Source organism: Callithrix jacchus, chromosome 13 (assembly GCF_049354715.1).
Source record: "Callithrix jacchus isolate 240 chromosome 13, calJac240_pri, whole genome shotgun sequence".
Classification (NCBI taxonomy): domain Eukaryota; kingdom Metazoa; phylum Chordata; class Mammalia; order Primates; family Cebidae; genus Callithrix; species Callithrix jacchus.
The window spans coordinates 94,096,890-94,114,071 of record NC_133514.1 but is presented as its reverse complement, the minus strand read 5'-3'; the positions used below and the strand labels follow the sequence as shown (position 1 = coordinate 94,114,071).

At 41.7% G+C, this 17,182-nt stretch overlaps 1 protein-coding gene across 2 annotated transcripts in view; it reads left to right on the top strand.

The window, feature by feature from the left end:
* LOC144579065 (uncharacterized) overlaps positions 1-17,182 on the top strand; it is a 38,321-nt gene that overhangs the window by 10,304 nt on the left and 10,835 nt on the right. For both annotated transcript variants that reach the window (XM_078348178.1, XM_078348179.1), the window contains exon 2: positions 9,753-9,816. The gene's annotated coding sequence lies outside the window, so the exon portion shown is untranslated. The remainder of the gene's footprint in view (positions 1-9,752; positions 9,817-17,182) is intronic.

Below are 17,182 nucleotides of genomic sequence, written 5' to 3'. Positions count from 1 at the left end.
TTTGCCCACTTTTGAATGGGCTTGTTTTTTTCCTGTAAATCTGTTTGAGTTCTTTGTAAATTCTGAATATCAGCCCTTTGTCAGATGGGTAAACTGCAAAAATTTTTTCCCATTCTGTTGGTTGCCGATTCACTCTATTGACTGTTTCTTTTGCCGTGCAGAAGCTGTGGAGTTTCATTAGGTCCCATTTGTCTATTTTGGCTTTTGTTGCCAATGCTTTTGGTGTTTTGTTCATGAAGTCCTTGCCTACTCCTATGTCCTGGATAGTTTTGCCTAGATTTCCTTCTAGGGTTTTTATTGTGCCAGGTCTTATGTTTAAGTCTTTAATCCATCTGGAGTTAATTTTAGTGTAAGGTGTCAGGAAGGGGTCCAGTTTCTGCTTTCTACACATGGATAGCCAGTTTTCCCAACACCATTTGTTGAACAGGGAATCCTTTCCCCCTTGCTTGTTTTTGACAGGTTTATCAAAGATTGTATGGTTGTAGATATGTTGTGTTGCCTCTGTTGCCTCTGTTCTGTTCCATTGGTCTATATCTCTGTTTTGGTACCAGTACCATGCTGTTTTGATTACTGTAGCCTTGTAGTATAGTTTGAAATCCGGTAGTGTGATGCCCCCCGCTGTGTTCTTTTTGCTTAGAATTGACTTGGCTATGCGGGCTCTCTTTTGGTTCCATATGAAGTTCATGGTGGTTTTTTCCAGTTCTGTGAAGAAAGTCAATGGTAGCTTGATGGGGATAGCATTGATTCTGTAAATTAGTTTGGGCAGTATAGCCATTTTCACGATATTAATTCTTCCTAACCATGAACATGGAATGTTTCTCCATCTGTTTGTGTCCTCTCTGATTTCGTTGAGCAGTGGTTTGTAGTTTTCCTTGAAGAGGTCCCTTACATTCCTTGTGAGTTGTATTCCAAGGTATTTTATTCTTTTTGTAGCAATTGTGAATGGCAGTTTGTTCTTGATTTGGCTTTCTTTAAGTCTATTATTGGTGTAGAGGAAGGCTTGTGATTTTTGCACATTGATTTTATATCCTGAGACTTTGCTGAAGTTGCTTATCAGTTTCAGGAGTTTTTGGGCTGAGGCAATGGGGTCTTCTAGGTATACTATCATGTCGTCTGCAAATAGAGACATTTTGGCTTCCTCCTTTCCTATTTGAATACCCTTTATTTCTTCTTCTTGCCTGATTGCTCTGGCTAGAACTTCCAGTACTATATTGAATAGGAGTGGTGAAAGAGGGCATCCTTGTCTAGTGCCGGATTTCAAAGGGAATGCTTCCAGTTTTTGCCCATTCAGTATGATATTGGCTGTTGGTTTGTCATAAATAGCTTTTATTACTTTGAGATACGTTCCATCGATACCGAGTTTATTGAGGGTTTTTAGCATAAAGGGCTGTTGAATTTTGTCAAAGGCCTTCTCTGCATCAATTGAGATAATCATGTGGTTTTTGTTTATGGTTCTGTTTATGTGGTGAATTACGTTTATAGACTTGCGTATGTTGAACCAGCCTTGCATCCCTGGGATGAATCCTACTTGATCATAATGAATAAGTTTCTTGATTTGCTGTTGCAATCGGCTTGCCAATATTTTATTGAAGATTTTTGCCTCTTTGTTCATCATGGATATTGGTCTGAAGTTTTCTTTTCTTGTTGGGTCTCTGCCAGGTTTTGGTATCAGGATGATATTGGTCTCATAGAATCATTTTGGAAGGATTCCTTCTTTTTGGATTATTTGGAACAGTTTCAGAAGGAATGGTACCAGCTCCTCTTTGTGTGTCTGGTAGAATTCGGCTGTGAACCCGTCTGGACCTGGGCTTTTTTTGTGTGGTAGGCTCTTAATTGCTTTCTCCACTTCTGCCCTTGTTATTGGTCTATTCATAGTTTCAGCTTCCTCCTGGTTTAGGCTTGGGAGGACACAGGAGTCCAGGAATTTATCCATTTCTTCCAGGTTTGCTAGCTTATATGCATAGAGTTGTTTGTAATATTCTCTGATAATGGTTTGAATTTCTGTGGAATCTGTGGTGATTTCCCCTTTATCATTTTTTATTGCATCTATTTGGTTGTTCTCTCTTTTTTATTTTTAATCAATCTGGCTAGTGGTCTGTCTATTTTGTTGATCTTTTAAAAAAACCAGCTCTTGGATTTATTGATTTTTTGGAGGGTTTTTCGTGTCTCAATCTCCTTCAGTTCAGCTCTGATCTTAGTTATTTCTTGTCTTCTGCTGGGGTTTGAGTTTTTTTGATCTTGCTCCTCTAGCTCTTTCAATTTTGATGATAGGGTGTCAATTTTGGATCTCTCCATTCTTCTCATATGGGCACTTATTGCTGTATACTTTCCTCTAGAGACTGCTTTAAATGTGTCCCAGAGATTCTGGCATGTTGTGTCTTCGTTCTCGTTGGTTTCGAAGAACTTCTTTATTTCTGCCTTCATTTCATTGTTTATCCAGTCAACCTTCAAGAGCCAGTTGTTCAGTTTCCATGAAGTTGTGCGGTTCTGTGTTGGTTTCTGAATTCTGAGTTCTAACTTGATTGCACTATGGTCTGAGAGGCTGTTTGTTATGATTTCAGTTGTTTTGCATTTGCTGAGCAGTGCTTTACTTCCAATTATGTGGTCAATTTTTGAGTAGGTGTGATGTGGTGCTGAGAAGAATGTATATTCTGTGGATTTGGGGTGGAGAGTTCTGTAGATGTCTATCAGGTTTGCTTGCTCCAGGTCTGAGTTCAAGCCCTGGGTATCCTTGTTGATTTTCTGTCTGTTTGATCTGTCTAATATTGACAGTGGGGTGTTAAAGTCTCCCACTATAATTGTGTGGGAGTCTAAGTCTCTTTGTAAGTCTTTAAGAACTTGCCTTATGTATCTGGGTGCTCCTATGTTGGGTCCATATATGTTTAGGATTGTTAGCTCTTCTTGTTGTATCGATCCTTTTACCATTATGTAATGGCCTTCTTTGTCTCTTTTGATCTTTGTTGCTTTAAAGTCTATTTTATGAGAGATGAGAATTGCAACTCCTGCTTTTTTTTGCTCTCCATTTGCTTGGTAAATCTTCCTCCATCCCTTTATTTTGAGGCTTTGTGTATCCTTGCATGTGAGATGGGTTTCCTGGATACAGCACACTGATGGGTTTTGGATTTTTATCCAATTTGCCAGTCTGTGTCTTTTGATTGGTGCATTTAATCCATTTACATTTAGGGTTAGTATTGTTATGTGTGAATTTGATACTGCCATTTTGATGCTAGCTGGCTGTTTTGCCCGTTAGTTGTTGTAGATTCTTCATTATGTTGATGCTCTTTAGCAATTAGTGTGATTTTGGAATGGCTGGTACTGGTTATTCCTTTCTATGTGTAGTGCCTCTTTCAGGAGCTCTTGTAAAGCAGGCCTGGTTGTGACAAAATCTCTGAGTACTTGCTTGTTCCAAAAGGATTTTATTTTTCCTTCACTTATCAAGCTCAGTTTGGCTGGATATGAAATTCTGGATTGAAAGTTCTTTTCTTTAAGGATGTTGAATATTGGCCCCTGCTCTCTCCTGGCTTGTAGAGTTTCTGCCGAGAGATCTGCTGTGAGTCTGATGGGCTTCCCTTTGTCGGTGACCCGACCTTTCTCTCTGGCTGCCCTTAGTATTTTCTCCTTCATTTCAACCTTGTTGAATCTGATGATTATGTGCCTTGGGGTTGCTCTTCTTGCGGAATATCTTTGTGGTGTTCTCTGTATTTCCTGCAATTGAGTGTTGGCCTGTCTTGCTAGGTGGTGGAAATTTTCCTGGATAATGTCCTGAAGAGTATTTTCCAGCTTGGATTCATTCTCTTCATCACATTCTGGTACGTCTATCAAACATAGGTTAGGTCTCTTCACATAGTCCCACATTTCTTGGAGACTTTGTTCATTCCTTTTTGCGCTTTTTTCTCTGATCTTGGTTTCTCGTTTTATTTCATTGAGTTGACCTTCGACTTCTGAAGTTCTTTCTTCTGCTTGGTCAATTTGGCTATTGAAACTTGTGCATGCTTCGCAAAGTTCTCGTATTGTGTTTTTCATCTCCTTTAATTCATTCATATTCCTGTCTAAGTTATCCATTCTTGTTGTCATTTCCTCGAATCTTTTTTCAAGGTTCTTAGTTTCTTTGCATTGATTTGAAACATGTTCTTTTAGCTCACAAAAGTTTCTCATTATCCACCTTCTGAAGTCTAATTCCGTCATTTCGTCACAGTCATTCTCCATCCAGCTTTGTTCCCTTGCTGGTGAGGAGTTTTGGTCCTTTCTAGGAGGCGAGGTGTTCTGGTTTCGGGTGTTTTCCTCCTTTTTGCGCTGGTTTCTTCCCATCTTTGTGGATTTATCCACCTGTCGTCTGTGTAGTTGCTGACTTTTCGATTGGGTCTCTGGGTGGACACCCAGATTGTTGATGATGAAGTATTTCTGTTACTTGGTTTTCCTTCTACCAGCCTAGTCCCTTCGCTGTACGACTGCAGAGGTCCACTCCAGGCCCTGCTTGTCTGGGGTACACCTATAGCAGCTGCGGAACAGTAGGGATGCTACCAGTTTCTTTTTCTGCTATCTTTGTCCCAGAATGATGCCTGCCAAATGTCAGTCTTTTGGATATAGAGGGGTCAGGGAGCTGCTTGAGGAGACAGTCTGTACTTTATAGGAGCTCAAGTGCTGAGCTGTGAGCTCTGATGTTCATTCAGGGTTGTTAGGCTGCTATGTTTAATTCTGCTGCAACAGAACTCATAAAAAAAAGCCCTTTTTTTCTCAGCTGCTCTTTCTGAAGGGGTTGGGGCTTTATTTTTGAGTGTCCGCCGGGTTGTCCTGCCCAGCTAGGAGGCAGTCTTGTCCTGCCGAGGCTCCGCCCTGCTGGTGTGAGGTTCGCCCTGTTTCTGCAGGCTCTGCCCTTCTGCTGTGGTCTCCGCCCTGCAGCCGCAATCTCCGCCCTGCAGCAGCGGGCTCCGCCCTGCGGCGGAGTCTCTCTTTTGTACCGGGTTGCCTCGGCAACGGCAGGCTGCGTCAGCAGTGGGCGTGTACCTCAGTAGGGGCTGATTGCCTTGGTACTGGTGAACGCCCCTCCCGCACGGAGGTGCGCTTTAAGGGAACCTCCTAACAGCAAGCGTTTGGAATTGCCATTTTGTTTGTCGCACTGCACTACCCCTAACGCTTTGTCCTGGGCTGGCTCACCGTTCAAGTCCCGTTCAGTCTCAAGTTCAGCCCTCTCAGGTCTCAGGTTGCCAGTTCAACAGGGCACCCGGAACAGTGCGCTTTTGTGTGGAACTCTGTGGAGCGCCTCTGCGCTCCGGCGTGGGCTGCAGCCGCACTGGCTGCTGGCTACACCAGTCAAGATCTCTGGCTGGCGTCCTGCGTTTGTTTTATATCTGGGAATTTCCCCGTTCTGTGGGCAACAAAGGTCCATCTGGAAATGCGTCCCCGACTCACCCTCTCCGCGCATCCAGCGAGAGCCTCAATCCTGGGTTGTTCTCACAGCGCCATCTTGAGTCCTCCTTCTGGTTGCCGAGTTTCTTAATAGTTCTAATGTATTTCTGTTTTATGTACTTTTTATACAGCATATATTAGAAACTCCATAAGAGGAGAGATTTGTAAAAAGTATTTCTTCCTGCATTCCTAAGTCCTTGCATATGACTGATGCTTGATTAAAGGATAAAACTGTTATACTGTGCATGTCACTCAGTGTTGACATCTAATGCAGGAGTTCTCACAGTGTGGTTGGAGGCCATCATCATCATCATCATCACTGGGAACTTGTTAGAAATGTAACTTCTCAGGCCCTACCCCACAGCCACTGAATCAGAAACTCCAGGGTTGAGACCCAAGGGTCTTCCTTTTAACAAGCTCTCCAAGTGATCTGGACACACACCCAAACTAAGAACCACTGTTTTGCCGGGCACAGTGGCTCACACCTATAATCCCAGCTCTCTGGGAGGTCAAGGCAGGTGGATTGCCTGAGCTCAGGAGTTTGCAATGAGCCTGGGCAACATGGTAAAACCCAGTATCTATTAAAATAAGAAAAACTAGCCAGGCGTGGCAACGTGCATCTGTAGTCCCAGTTACTCAGGAGGCTGGGGCAGGAGAATTGCTTGAACCTGAAAGGTGAAGGTTGCAAGTGAGCCGAGATGGTGCCACCGCACTCCAGCCTCGGCAACAGAGCGAGACTCCATCTCAAAAAAAAAAAAAAAAAAAAGAGAGAGAACCACTGTTTGACGTTGTGCATTGATCAAGCATTCCTTGGGGCATCATTTATTTTTCTGTATTAAATTCCTGCTGAGAAAAGGTAATTGGGAAATAGGAATGAAAAAGACACAGCATTTAACATCAAGGAGTCTACATTACAATATGGAAACAAAGTATTTACCCATATAAGTATTTAAACAGGCAGTATATTATTAAATATTTACAGGTGAAGTGATACAATTACGATGTTTGTAATGAGATTGTTGAAGTTGGATGAGGTGTTGTTGTTGTTTGCTTTTGTGTGTGTGTGTGTGTGTGTGTGTGTGTGACCGTTTCAGTCTTGTCACCGAGGCCAGAGTGCAATGGCACAATCTTGGCTCACTGAAACCTCTGCTTCCCAGGTTCAAGCAATTCTCCTACCTTAGCCTCTTGAGTAGCTGGGATTACAGGTGGGTGCCACCACACCCGGCTAATTTTTGTATTTTTCTTAGAGATTGTGTTTCACCACGTTGGCGAGGCTGGTCTTGAACTCCTGATCTCAGGTGATCTGCCTGCCTTGGCCTCCCAAAGTGCTGGGATTACAAGTGTGAGCCACTGTGCCCGGCCTCAGTTGAGGTCTTTATGGGGTTCATTATACTACATTTTCTACCTTTGGGTTTAATCAAGCATTTCATTATAAAAAGATTGTTTTTTTGGCACTATGTGAAAAATAAGCTCAAAGTACAGTAGCAGTTCAGGAGAAGCAGTCAATTCTTAAATTTGGATTACCTCAGAAAGCTTTGAGCCTTGGCTCAAGCAGAAAAGTACCCTAAATAATATTTTATCAGCTGGGTGAGGTGGCTCACGCCTGTAATCCCAGCACTTTGGCAGGCCAAGGGGGGTGGATCACTTGAGGTCAGGAGTTTAAGACCAGCCTGGCCAACATGGTGAAACCTGTTCTCTACTAAAAATATAAAAATTAGCCAGGCATGGTGGTGCATGCCTGTAATCCCAGTTACTCAGGAGGCTGAGGCAGGAGAATTGCTTGAACCTGGGAAGCAGAGGTTTCAGTGAGCTGAGATTGTGCCACTGCACTCCAGCCTGGGCAACAGAGCAAGACACCATCTCAAATAAAAAAATAAATAAAATATTATAAATAAATAAATAAATAAACTATTATCGACTACAGGTCACAAACTATTATCTATAATTCCCAAATCCAAAAAGGTTTTCTTTTTTTATTTTGTCATTTTGGTAATGCCAGAATTTATTTTGTGATAAATAAGAATTTGTCACAAGGCTATCTATAGTCTTTCTTTCCCCAACGTAGTGTAACTATTCATTTATTTCTCTTCAGAAATGTTAATGTGCTAATGAGGCACTGCTCCAAATTGCATGGTGGGTACTATGTAACATACAGTAAATGCTCCAAAAGTGTCTACTTCTGAAGCCCCGCTAGCTCCAAGGGCATCATTCATTTGTATGATCAAAAAGTGAAGCTCTTCTTGTGGTACTAGAAATTAGGGAAAGGCTTTGTGTAGTTCTCAATTTCAATTTTCCAATTTATTTTTAATTAAATACTGCTTATTATAATGACTGAAACCTAAATTTATTGTGAATGAAAAACAATTATGGCATTTTATTTGTGGTGGACACAGAAATGACTCATTTGAGTTTTAAGAACTTAACCTTTGCTGGGCGAGGTGACTCACACCTGTAATCCCAGCACTTTGGAGGACAAGGTGGGTGGATGACTTGAGCCCAGGAATTCAAGACCAGCTGGGCAACATGGCAATACTCTGTCTCTACTAAAAGGAGAAAAATTAGCCAGGCATGGTGGCACACACTTGTAGTCCCAGCTACTGGGGAAGCTAAGGTGGCAAAATCACTGGAGCCTGGGATGCAGTGAGCTGAAATCAGCATGCCACTGCACTCTAGCCTGGGCCACAGAGCGAGACCCTGTCTGGAAAAGCAAAACGAAACAAAAAAACGTAGTCTTTAAGGAAATATTTGTGTTGACAGAAGTCACTAAAGTGGTTACCATTAAGATGGGTTGGCTGGAAAGAGACATGAAAACTTCTGGAGGCTGAAAACATTCTATCTTTCAGTCTGGGCAGTGGCTACACAGGTACGTACATATGTACAAATTCATCATGTTTGAAATGTATGTACTTTACATAGCTCATGCGTGAATTTTACATCCACCCCAATAAATATATAAAATAAGACATTTGCATTGTGCATTGCTGTTTCTTTGGGAGTAAAGGTTCCCTGCCACTGTGTTGTGAATCCAATGGGCTTCCTCCTTGGTGTCTGATACTGAACTCTCTGAGAAAAAGGAGAGAGCCATCCTTGGCATATTCTTGGTTGTCCAGAATAAAGCTCAGCAGGCCTTGTCAGCATGGTCAAATGGCCTTGTAGACAATACAAACAATGCTGGGCCCAGAAAGAAGACCCAAGTTCTTCTTGGAAGAATGATGGATTACGAGACAGAGGATCAGGTAAAACAAGGTGCCAAGGCCAAAATGAACATGAAACCAGAGGAAGGCAGGAGTGTGGATTAGTTGTGTGTGAATTCTGTACTGTTGAAAATTGAGGCTGCTATTTTGGGCTTTGTTTTCAGTTCAGCCTATTCACCTGTGAATGCGGAGGAGCCTTAAAGTGGCAGTCTGCTGGCACACACCTGGCTGTGTGACTTCCCTGTAAAACTCTTCCATTGGAAAAGTGTAAAGCAGTATGTGTGCTAGTTATCTCAAGATGGGCATATATTTGTCAGCTTTTCTCAAAATTAAAGGAAGATGCCTGGAAATACTTTTTTTTTTATCAGGTAACAGTTGCCATGAAAATAGAACAGCTGTTTCCATTTTTTTTTCTTAAAGATGGGGTTTCTCTACGATGACCAGACTGGTCTTGAACTCCTGATCTCAGGTGATACACCCACCTCAGCCTCCCAAAGTGCTAGAATTACAGGTGTGAGCCACCTCGCCCGGCCTTTTTTTTTTTTTTTTTTTTTGGCATTATCTTGTTCTGTCACCCAGGATGAAGTGCAGTGGCCTAATCATGGCTTACTGGAGCCTCGACCTCACGGGCTGAAGTGATCCTCCCACCTCAGCTTCCTGAGTAGCCAGCACTACAGACACACACCACCATGCCCAGCTAATTTTTGTATTTTTTGTAGAGATGGGGTTTCGCCATGTGGCCTAAGCTAGTCTCCAACTCATGAGCTCAAGGAATCTGCCCTCCTTGACCTTCCAAAGTACTGGGATTACAGGCATGAGTCACCCTGCCTGGCCAAAATCCATATTATTGAGATTTCAAAGAGTTACAGAAGGTTATTCTCTTTGTAATGAGAGAAGTATATATGAGAAAGATCGTCGCTTTTAGGTTGACACGTTATCTACTGCAAAAGCAGATAGATTGTGCTACTCGCATCTTTAGATTTGTATAACTCAATCTGCTTTAGAATAGAAGATATTAATAATGAATACCAACTGCACCACTGAGAATTATTCTCAAATAAATTAGGATCATTAAAAATCCAAACTCTGAAAATACAAGAGTAAGTAAACAGTATATCTAAAGGCTTTTTTTTTTTTTTTTTTTTTAACTAGACACACTGCAAAACAAATCTCTTGTCAGCCTGGTGAAAGTAAGACATAAAAGCATTTGGTATAGGTAAGTACGATCATTGAGAAAAAATCATGTTTTCCTTAAATCCAGTGAAGTGCTAATGGTGGTAATTACCTCCAAAAAAGTACTAACAATTCTTTTTTTTTTTTTTTTTGCAAAATGAAAGCAAATTTATTAAGAAAGTAAAAGAATAAAAGCACAGCTACTCTATAGATAGAGCAGCCCAATTTTTATATAATTAAAATAAATACAAGTTTCAAGCTGTCTAAAGAGTAAACGAGTGCAATAATAAACAGTGTCTTCATTATCAAAATATTTTAAGAAAAGCTCTAGAAATTTTATTTTATTTTTAGAGATGGGGTTTCACCATATTTGTCAGGCTGGTCTCGAACTCCTGACCTGTGATCCTCCCGTCTCAGCCTCCCAAAGTGCTGGGATTACAGGCGTGAGCCACTGCACCTGGCCTAAGTTATAGAAATTTTTGTGAAGAATGAAGAAGTTAACATGACAAGTTTATTAACAATAGAAGAACCTTTATTCCTTAAGGAAAAATAGCATGTTGATATTTATGGATAATATTGTACTACATTTGATTTTTCTCTTTGGGCTATAGGTCATCTGGAGGGAGTAAAGCAAAAATTGACTAGCATCATCACATTGTGGAAATATCCTCTTCTTTTATGAAAAGTAATTCAGTCTTGCTGAGGTCCCACCCCTAAAATCTTCCTGAGTTGTAGGCTGCTTATTGTTACTAATTCCAAATCCTAGTCCTGCCTCCATCATTATCTAAAACTCCTCACCTGAGGACTCCAGAAACAGCAATTCTGGCGTCACTAGGAAGCTTGCTAGAAAAAGCCACTCTCAGGCTGGTGCAGTGGCTCACACATGTAATCACAGCACTTTGGATCACGCAGGCGGATCACGAGGTCAGGAGTTCAAGACCAGTCCGGCCAACATGGTGAAACCTCGTCTGTACTAAAAATACAAAAATCAGCTGGGCATGGTGGTGCGCGCCTGTAATCCCACCTACTGGGGAGGCTGAGGCAGGAGAATTGCTTGAACTGGGACCCGGGAGATGAAGGTTGCAGTGAGCTGAGATCACACCACTGCACTCCAGCCTGGGTGACAGAGCAAGACTCCATCTCAAAAAAAAAAAAAAAAAACTCACTGCATCAGGATTTGCATTGCCACAACATGCCCAGAGCACAGTAACGTTTGAGAAACATGGAGGACCTCTGAAGTTCTACTCACACTGCTATAAGCAGATTTTTGTTTCTAGATATAGGATAATGAGAAGCCCATGGTATGCTCTTTACCTTCAAAAAGTCCCTGTGCCAAGGCAAATGCACAATTGCTCTTTTTCTTCCTACACTGAGAATATGCTATGCTTAAACCACGAGCATTGCAATTTTATTGTTCATTCCCTAGATATGTAATAATGAACTAACCACCAAATAGGATAGAAACAGTTTCTGGCTGATGTCTGGGGGGAAAAATCCCAAGCATATTTACCTTGATTGTCCAAATAGTATTCCTGGTATCTTGAAGTTAACTCTCCATAAGTGTCTTTAATAGACCCTGCAAGGCTTCAAAGTTCTTAGACTATGTGAGTTTGAAAAGCCAGCTCTGAGATTCTATCTCTTGGGGGCAGTACAGGGACATTCTTCTATAAAGTGTTCATGATTTTTCTGGCCAAGAGAGCAGTTACAACAGGTACAGTAATTTAAGCACACCAAAATGGATAAATTGTATTTGATTATCCAGTATCTTTTCCTACTAAGCAACAAATGGGAAGTTCTTTTGTGCATGGGATATCAGAACCCAAAAACAGCTTTGACATTATAGAAACCACAAAAGAAACCTCCTAGGTGTGCCTTTCCTTCCTACAGCTGTTTTTTTTGAGACAAGGTTTTCACTCTGTCACCCAAGCTGGAGTGCAGTGGCGCAATATTGGCTCACTGCAACCTCCACCTCCTGGGTTCAAGAGATTCTTCTGCCTCAGCCTCCCTAGTAGCTGGGATGACAGGTGTGCACCACCACACACAGCTAATTTTTTTTGTATTTTTAGTACAGACGGCGGTTTCACCATGTTGTCCAGGCTGGTCTTGAACTCCTGGGCTCAAGCAATCCACCCACCTCAGCCTCCCAGTGTGTTGGGATTACAGGCGTGAGTCACTACACCCGGCCCCAGTAGTTTTTGACTTTCAACTTGCTAGCCTTCTGAAGTGCTTTCTGAATTGAATTACCTCCCACACCAGGCTGCACTCCTGCACTGAAGATCCTTCCAAATGTTCTTCTCATGGCCATTAGTTACCTTAGGAAAGTCTGTGGGACTCCAAGACCTCTCTAGTGGTTTGACGCAATTCCAGTGTTTCACTTTGGGACTTGACCATTTTAGGGTCTGCACCAGCCCCAGCAATTGGAGCATTCCTGCTAAACAGGCATCTGAAGGAAAGTGGCATGTCTTTCCTTCCTTGCACTTGAACCACATGTTCTGCTTAGTGAGTAGTACATTTGTATTGTGCTATTCACTAGATGTGTAGTAATGAACAAGGCATGAGGTAGAAAGTTTCACTGAATAGGATAGAGGCAAAGTCTCTGGCTGATATCTGGAAAAAAATCCCAGAATGGGAATTGTACTTAGATTGTAAAAGCAAAGTTGAACCAAAAATATAACTTAGATTGTACAGAAGGACATAGACTAAATGATTCTTCCTAAATAACACTACTTTGCAAAAAGGATAATCAAGATTCCAGCTTGTTAAGACCACCAAATGGTGCAAATAGAATTTCTTGTTCATATCTTTGTGCCTACAACTAAAAAATGATGGCCTAAAAACTCTTTTCATACATTACTAGATCAAGGGTTTCCTAATCTTTTTGGTGTGCTGGACACCATTGGCAGTCTGATGAAGCCAACAGACAACTCAGAATGTTTTATTAAATGCACAAAACAAAATTCATAGCAAAAAATTAGCCGGGTATGGTGATGCGTGCCTGTAATCCCAGCTATTCGGGAGGCTGAGACAGGAGAATTGCTTGAACACAGGAGGTAGAGGTTTCAGTGAGCCAAGATTGCCCCATTACACTCCAGCTTGGGCAACAAGAGTGAAACTCTGTCTCAAAAAAATATATATAGAATAACCACAGAATCCAACTACAATGAAATAAAATTATCAGAATAATTTTTTAAACCCCAAATTTTTGGTATAATAATATATATGCTACTTTTTAATGTATTAAATAAAAGTCTAATAGAGGCTCTAATAACTAGTAATAATGATATTTCAAAGTATTAGGTTGGTGCAAATGTAATTGCAGTTTTTGCTATTACTTTCAATGGCAAAGAAACCACAATAACACTTGCACCAACCTAATAATCTGAAACAATTGTAAAGTGACATAAAATATTTTACAATTTCTGGGCCAGGTGCAGTGGCTCACACCTGTAATCCCAGCACTTTGGGAGGCCCAGGTGGATGGATCACCTGAGGTTGGGAGTTCGAGACCAGCCTGACCAACATGGGGAAACCTTGTCTCTACTAAAAATACAAAAATTAGCTGAGCATGGTGGTGCATGACTGTAATCCCAACTACTTGGGAAGCTGAGGCAGGAGAATTGCTTGAACTCGGGAGACAGAGGTTGCAGTGAGCTGAGATCATGCCATTGCATTCCAGCCTTGGAAACAAGATCAAAACTCTATCTAAAAAAAAAATTGCAATTTCTGTTAATCCTAGCAGTTTGTTCCCTACATTCATAATTGAAGAAAATGTTAAATTCCAGTTAGAAATAAATAAATACAGATGCTCCTCAACCTTTGATGGGGCTACACCCTGAAAAACCATCCTAGGTATGTTGACAATATATTTAATTCCCCTTATCTACCAAACATTGTAGCTTAGCTCCACCTACCTTCAGCGTGCTTAGAACACTCACATTAGCCTACATTTGGACAAAATCATATGGCACAAAGTCTATTTTGTTTTATTTTATTTTAGAGATGAAGTCTGGCTCTGTCACCCAGATTGGAATGCAATGGCCTGATCTCAGCTCACTGCAACCTCTGCCTCCCCTGGTTCAAGCGATTCTTCTGCTCAGCCTCCAGAGTAGCTGGGATTACAGGTGTATGCCACCACATCCAGCTATTTTTTTGTATTTTTAGTAGAGACGGGGTTTCATCACGTTGGCTAGGCTGGTTTCAAACTCCTGACCTCAAGTGATCCACCTGCCTTGGCCTCCCAAAGTGCTGGGATTATAGGCATGAGTCACCGTGCCTGGCCACAAAGCCTATTTTATAACATGTTGACTTTCTCATGTAATTTGTTGAAAACTGTACTGAAAGTGAAAAAATGGTTGTATGGATACTTAAAGAATGTTTTCTGCTGAATATATATCACTATCCCACCATCATAAACTTTAAAAATCTAAAATCTGGGACTGTTTGTGTATTTTTCCCAGTCCAAGTTCACATACCACCTATGGTTAAGAACTCTTCTACCAGGCTCTCAGTTTTTATCTACATTCAACTGGGAACCTGTTTTACCTGTTAGCAATTTATGAGTTCAACTTGTGATCATGGAAAACAATTTCCTGCAGCAATTTCTTTTGTCAGATCTCCAATTTCAAGGTAATGTGGGGACATTCTCCATCAACAGATGTTTGTGACTTTCAGTAAATCCCACTCTTCTCAATTTATTCAGCTTTGCCAGAGACAATGTTACATTACCTGGGCTTTCTAGTTACTGGGTGAATCCACACTATGACATAAATGCCAGTTTAACTGATTAACATTGCAGAGATTGCTTTCAAGTTGAAACTGGTCAAATTTCCTAGACTCCAATGTTTATATTTTAGGAAACTTGTCTTAGTTATCTTCTGTTCCATGTGAAGAGGACTTTGTTCATGTCTCTCCTTGTGCCGGGGTACATATTGTTAGGCAGATCAAGAAAGTAATTTATTACGACATACTGACTTTCAGAATAATTGCTGTAGGCCAGGCAAGGTGGCTCAAGCCTGTAATCCCAGCACTTTGGGAGGCTGAGGTGGGTGGATCACCTGAGGTTGGGAGTTCGAGATCAGCCTGAGCAACATGGAGAAACCCCATCTCTATTAAAAATATAAAATTAGCTGGGTGTGGTGGCAAATGCCTGTAATCCCAGCTACTTGGGAGGCTGAGGCAGGAGAATCGCTTGAACCGGGGAGGGGGAGGTTGCAGTGAGCCAATATCGTACCATTGTACTCCAGCCTGGCCAACAAGAGTGAAACTCTGTCTCAAAATGAATAAACAAAAAAGAATAATTGCTGTAGAATATGTTTTTGAAAGCCTCCCACAAAGGATTTTTTAAAAAGCAGCTTACAACTTTATTTTTGGTTTAAAAATATATTTTAGCTTCTTTTGTGAAGAAAAATGACACACACACACACACACACACACACACACATATCTGTCACCCAGGCTGGAGTCCAATGGCGTGATCTTGATTCACTGCAACCTCCACTTCCCAGGTTCAAGCAGTTCTCCTGCCTCAGCTACCTGAGTAGCTGGGACTACAGGCATGCACCACTATGCTCAGCTAATTTTTGTATTTTTAGTAGAGACATGGTTTCATTATGTTGGCCAGGATAGTCTTGAACTCCTGACCTCAGGTGATCCACTGCCTTGGCCTCCCAAAGTGCTGGGATTACAGGTATAAGCCACTGTGCGTGGCCCTTGTTTGTATTTTTTATATTTTATTTACATTCTCAGAATAGGCATTCGTGGGCAGTAGTCATCTTTGTGTAAGTTTGGGAAAGGAATAATATTTCATTGAGATGGAGTCTCTCCAGGCTGAAGTGCAATGGTGAGATCTCGGCTCAATGCAACTTCTGCCTCCCAGGTTCAAGCAATTCTCATGCCTTTTGCCTCCTGAGTAGCGACTACAGACATGAACCACCATGCTGGCTATTTTTTTTTTTTTTTTTTTTGTATTTTTAGTAGACACGGGGTTTTACCATGTTGGCCAGGCTGGTCTCGAACTCCTGACCTCAGGTGATCCACCAGCCTCAGCCTCCCAAAGTGCTGGGATTACAGGCGTGAGCCACCACACCCGGCCTCAGTTGTGAAAATATTCAAAAAGCATAATGCCAACAGTGAGGAAAGGGAAATGGAACGGTTCTCTGGTCACAAATCCTGTGACTCTGAGCCCATTCTGTACTTATTGGGGCAGAAAGGAGAAGTGAGAAGAAAATATGAGAAATAACATTTTGGGGCTTATTGTACTCTATCCAAATGGAGGAACTTAACTCACCTCCTTATTGCCAAGCCATTTCCACAAGCAGCCTACAGAGCTAGTAGAAGTCAAGATGAAATTGTAGCAGGTTGAGAGGCAGCAGACTGCTACCAGCAGAACCGAGGAGTGGAGGTAATTTGAAGACCATCAGGGTGGACATTCCTAGCAGGCAACTGGTGAAGAGATGAGTCTCAAGTTCAGAAGAAAGGTCTGCATTGGACAAATGGATTTAGATGTCATGGGCTTATAGGTAGCAGTTGGAAGTGTGCAAGTTTACTCCTGGAAAGCTGAGACTCCTCCTAGAAAGTGAATTTAGTGAGAAGAATGGTGAACTCAGGACAGAGACTCAGGCTCATCATCTGTGTATTGTCTCTTGGCTCCAAATCTGTCCTTCTAGACTCTGTTCTTTGAGGCTATGGTTGAGGTTTGCAAACTGTTTCCTCCAGTCTCCCACTATTTCTGGATGTGTCTGTGAGGGTGTTTCAGGAAGACATTAGCATTTGAATCAGTAGGCTCAGTAAACATTTGCTCTCAGGAGTGTGAAAAGGCATCATCCAATCTGTTGAGGGCCCGAATAGAACATAAAGACAGAGAAAGGGAGACTTTGCTCTTTGCTTGAGCTGGGACATCCAACTTCTCCTGACCTTGGATGTCCATCTTCTGCTCTTGGATATCAGAGATCCTGAATCTCGGGCCTTTGGACTCTGTGACTTACACCAACACTGGCACTCCCCCTCCCCCTTTCCCAGCCTCCCATTCACAGGCCTTTGGCCTCAGATGGAATTATACTGAAGCCGGAGTGACCTCGCGACCTCAAGAAACAGACCTCTCGAACACCGAACTGGGAAGGAAGAAGTATTTATTATTATTATTATTATTACTGCCAGGAGCCAGGCGACAATTTGTCTAAATGACCAAGTTTGCCTAACAAAGAGAAGCTCTGCCTTTATATAGGCTTAAATTTAGATATTACACATGAAAGAATCTTAGGTTTACAGCCTTAGAAATTACAAGTGAAAGGGTCTTGGGTTTACAGTTTTAGAAATCACATATGAATCGCAGCATTGCACTCCAGCCTGGGTAATGTCTCAATTAAAAAAAAAAAAGAAATCACATATGAAAGAGTCTTTGGTTTACAGTT